This window comes from Hemiscyllium ocellatum, chromosome 33 (genome assembly GCF_020745735.1).
Source record: "Hemiscyllium ocellatum isolate sHemOce1 chromosome 33, sHemOce1.pat.X.cur, whole genome shotgun sequence".
NCBI lineage: Eukaryota > Metazoa > Chordata > Chondrichthyes > Orectolobiformes > Hemiscylliidae > Hemiscyllium > Hemiscyllium ocellatum.
Window position 1 is genome coordinate 46,187,206 of NC_083433.1, and position 4,462 is coordinate 46,191,667.

Here is a 4,462-nt window from a genome sequence, read left to right on the forward strand (position 1 = left end):
GGAAAAGAAAGCTATGCTGTTAAGAGAAGACACAATTGCACATGCCATCCTTCCTGGTCGACCAGTGGTTCCAATGCAGCACTTTCACCGCTGTGGTTTGGATTCATTTCTTGGTCAGGGAATCAGAATTTATTGTTCCTGGTAAGGGCAACAACAAAGTAGAGCATCTTTGACTGGAATCAGATGACAAACGCGTCCGCATGTGCCTTGCAATATTGTACAGGGCCATAAGGTGGCTCACTGGTTATCACTGCTGCCTCACAGCGCCAGAGATATGATTTGCCTACAACTGGGTTGACTGTCAGTAAGGTGCCTACTTCAGGCGCAAATGAAGAGAAAAAGGGTAAGGAATTGTTCTGTGAGAGTTAATCCCTGGAGGATTGGTGTGCATTGGTTGCATTGAATAGCCAGTTTCTGAACTGTAGGCATTCTATGTTCTTTTAGTGTGTTGCTTTAGCAAATGTTCAGACCAGGGAGAAAAGTGAGGAAAAACAGTCACTTCCCTGTCAGGGACCGTTCCATTACGCGACAACCAACGGATTCACTTTGCCTGAACTAGCTCCTATTTTCCCTACATTGGTAATGGCAGTACACAGCATTAGAGCGGGTTTTAATGTGTTGCATTGGACCCAGCATCCTTTCCCAACATGGACTATACAGGGATATAAAGAGATAATAAAAGACGTATATGGCAATGACTGGAATGAAAAGACGCCAGGAAGAATGGACAGCGTTTACTTGGAAAAAAAAACATGGAAAGGAAGCCATCGAAGTAGGGAGGGGTAATGCCATTTGAAAAGACAAGGCGAGGTTTCATGGGTTGGTGGAAAAAACGAATAGATCATGTGGCGTGACACCAGGTAAAACTGAGTTGTGTCCGTATGGAAGGTTTCCAGGCGATGAGAATTTGGTGAGAGTAAACAGGAGGGAAATTCTTCCATTCGGATGGATCTATATCAAGACTTTAGAACTTCAAAACCAGCGATGAATGATAAAGAGAAGTTTGGAAAGTTTTCCTTTTCCTTCTACAGCAGTTGAATTCGAAAATGATTACTTTTTCGCTGGAAAGATTATTGAGAAGCTGATCCCAATATATTTGTGAAGATGCGTGCAGACACGCAAGGAATGAATTTCACCGTGACAGGGAGTCTGGGCGGCCATGATGGGTACGCGTTACGTTCACACTCTGTAATTGGTTAAAGTTAATTGGAAAGAAACTTCATAACACCTGCAACTGAGTACGACTAAGTACAGAATGTGCTGATTGTGAGGAAAGGTTCAGCAGCTTGTTCCACGTGAACTTCTATAAATTGTAAAAAAAAACTGAGCATGAAAGGGAAGCCGGTTAGCTCAGTCCGCTGCGTAACTGGTTTATGATATAAAGTGAAGCCAACAGTGTGGGATTAATTCTCGCAATGTCTCAGCATACCCTCAGGATCATGATCTCCCAACTCAGCTAATACTTTGGACGATGGCGATAATCAAAGTGAAACTATACTATCGTGAGTGGGAACTGACCTGCCAATGTAATGCACCTTTATCCTTTCATGTGTTGCATTGGAACATTTGGCTGCAATCACAGAGAAGGGAGTGAGTCCATATGCTGCTCACTCATCTCCCCCAAAAATATCCAGTAACAAGACACGAAAAATATTCCTGCTGCAATTCTGTAATCTTCACAGCAATACTTATAAACATCGTTATCGTTTCGATTCCAGTTTTTCTCATAACAGTCAAAATGTCCAAAGAGATAAATTTAACACAGCGCAGGATCAGCGGTATGAAACACGTCATTTTTTTGCAAAAATCACCTCTGTATCTCTATTGAGTGTTGGATATTCACTCAGGGAGTATTTATGGCTGGTCTTAAGTAACTGAGGCATTTCCCAAGGACAGAGCACTCCAAAAAATCATATTATTTTAGAATAAATGCTTTTTTCTCAACGTTCTTTTGCAACTTTTAAATATATATGCACAGACATATACATGCATGCGCACATACATTTATATCTGTGTGGATATATAAATATGCGCATATATGCGCGTGTGTGTGTGAATTCAGGACATTAGTAATGGATAGTCGGCCATTTGAATGTTCTTCCTGTAGAATGTGAGAGCTTAGAGATTACAATAATGTCCCGCAAACGTGGTGAAAATGTGCCATAGAAAAATGTGGCGAAAATCGGCTTTATTGTATGCTGCATACGTTTACAGTGGTGTCCTGCGTTGATCACCGGAAATGTTATGTCGCCACTGGGCTGGGATTTTCCTTCGATCGGCTTCACTTCGTCAGGGAATTCGATTCACTGAAATTTTACCAACTTCCATCGGCATATTCATATGACACATCGACCCACACTGCACACAACGACAACAATATTCAGCATACTGCACCCACGAGCACGTGGCATGGTTTTATTAACAGTGAAGACTGAATAATATTATGCAAGGGCAAGTGAATTTCAGTTTAATTGGTAAAGTCACAAGAATCCAGAGTAAGATTCAAAATGTCAGAACTTCACGTTCATTACCTTGGCCAGAATTCCAGCCCAGCAAAGGGGAAATCTGCCCTGAATCCCCTGAATCCATGCAATTGCTTGCTCCATGTATCCACTTTGAAACCCATGTGAAGCAACATTCAGCCTGTAGGAGAACGTGTCAGAACCCTCCGCTGTCTGATCTAAAGCTGAAACAAGAGCTGTCTATTCCAGCTGGAAGGGAAGGGATGTGGAGGTGAGACCAAAATATTTCGTGGTGTTTAATTCATATTGTCCTTATTGTGGTTGTTTAAAAATCTGGACCAGAAATGGCACAGACACAAAGGAGCCCATTGTTAACACTGATCTCGTCCCGCTCCATGATTCAATATCATCATGGCTGACACAACAATTTTGTGTCTTTTTCCAGACTACACACATCATCGTGTTGTGTACTGACTAACAGATGTTTATTGGTCTCTATCATAAATAGACATCGAAAATTTAAACTTGTGAGAGGAAAATGTTCCGTTTCGAGACAGTTGTTTTTCTGCACGAATATTGTTGGTTTTGCAGATGAGCAGCCGAGTCTGCTCTGACCGCATTCCAAACCATAGAACAAAATTCGACTCTGATGGGACTCGAACCCACAACCTTTGAATTGCAACCTGAGCAGTGACATAGAAGTCCAATGCGCTATCCATTGCGCCACAGAGCCGCGCCCGGCAGTGCCTTTAAGCACACAAATTTCTCTTTGACCCATTGCGTTCAGGACACCCATCTCACGTCTGTCAGTCCTGGTCACACGTTCCAGTATCTGTTCCTTATCCACGTGTGCTCTGGCTCTTAAAGGGTTCGGCTACAGACTGCTGGAACGTTCTCATGACACGTAGCTTTACCACGTGCTCAGATAATGATTTCCAGATAACCAATGGTGAAAGCATTCTCCCAAATTCTCCTCAAAACATCTCGTCTCCTGTATTTCATTTATGTCACTCTATTCCTTCCAAATACAGGCTGATCACTCTCATACATATCTATCCTCTTCATAAAATGTGCACGTTAATCGGTTACTCAAAGAGCTATCTCTGCTCTTCGATAAACATCCCCAACCTAGCTCGTCTACCTTCACAATGGAATGGTCCAGCCCTTGCCATTCCTGTCATCTCCTCTGAATATCTCATCCTGCAATCAGAAGCTTCCAGCAGATTGGCGATTACAACGGACAAGCAAAGTTCCCTGAAGTAAAGGCAAAAGGTCTGAACAAAATCAGCAGCTCGTGTCCATATCTCATGAGAAAGGAAAGTTAACATTTCGAGTCCAATGATCTGTCTTCGGAACTGATGGGATGGAAGGTTGGGTGAAGAATGTGGAAGAGGGCGGCGGGTTCTAAAATGATTGAACTCGATGTTGGGTCCTAAAATTTGCATGGTCTGTCTGTAGAAAATGAGTTGCAGGTCTTCAAGCTTATGTTATTCCTTGAAGGAGCATTGCAGCAAACCAGAGACCGGAATAGTGGCCTGGGAACACAGTGTCTCGATGAGAGTGGGGCTGGAATTGTACAGTAGTTCAGGCAGCATCCGAGGAGCAGTAAATCGACGTTTCGGGCAACAGCCCTTCTTCAGGAATACAGGCAAAGAGCCTGAAGGGTGGGAAAACAGTGCAATGTGAAGTTACAGGAGACTGGAAGATCGGATAGTTTTTGTTGATTCTGGACAGAATGCAAGTGGTCTCAGTTTTGTCACCGACTCTGTCTTCCTCTCTCCATTGCAGAGAGATCACATTCTGAGCAGGAAATACAGTTGCCTCTATTGAACGAAATGCAGACAAATCTCTGGAGGATGTGACTGGAAGCTTCCACAGTGAGGAGAGACATCAGAAACCAGCAGGAAATGTACCTTACACATAGAGCGTTACAATGCAGTGCAGGCACTTCGGCCCTCGCTGTAGCCGCGACCTGTAAAAATAATGTGATGCCATTGTAA

At 43.2% G+C, this 4,462-nt stretch overlaps 1 non-coding gene across 1 annotated transcript; it reads right to left on the reverse strand.

Annotated features, from left to right (window-relative positions):
* Positions 1-3,103: 3,103 nt before the first annotated feature.
* trnar-ucu (transfer RNA arginine (anticodon UCU)) lies at positions 3,104-3,195 on the reverse strand. Its single transcript is given in 2 exon segments — positions 3,104-3,139; positions 3,159-3,195. It is a non-coding gene; the product is annotated as a tRNA-Arg (tRNA).
* Between the last annotated feature and the right edge of the window lie 1,267 nt (positions 3,196-4,462).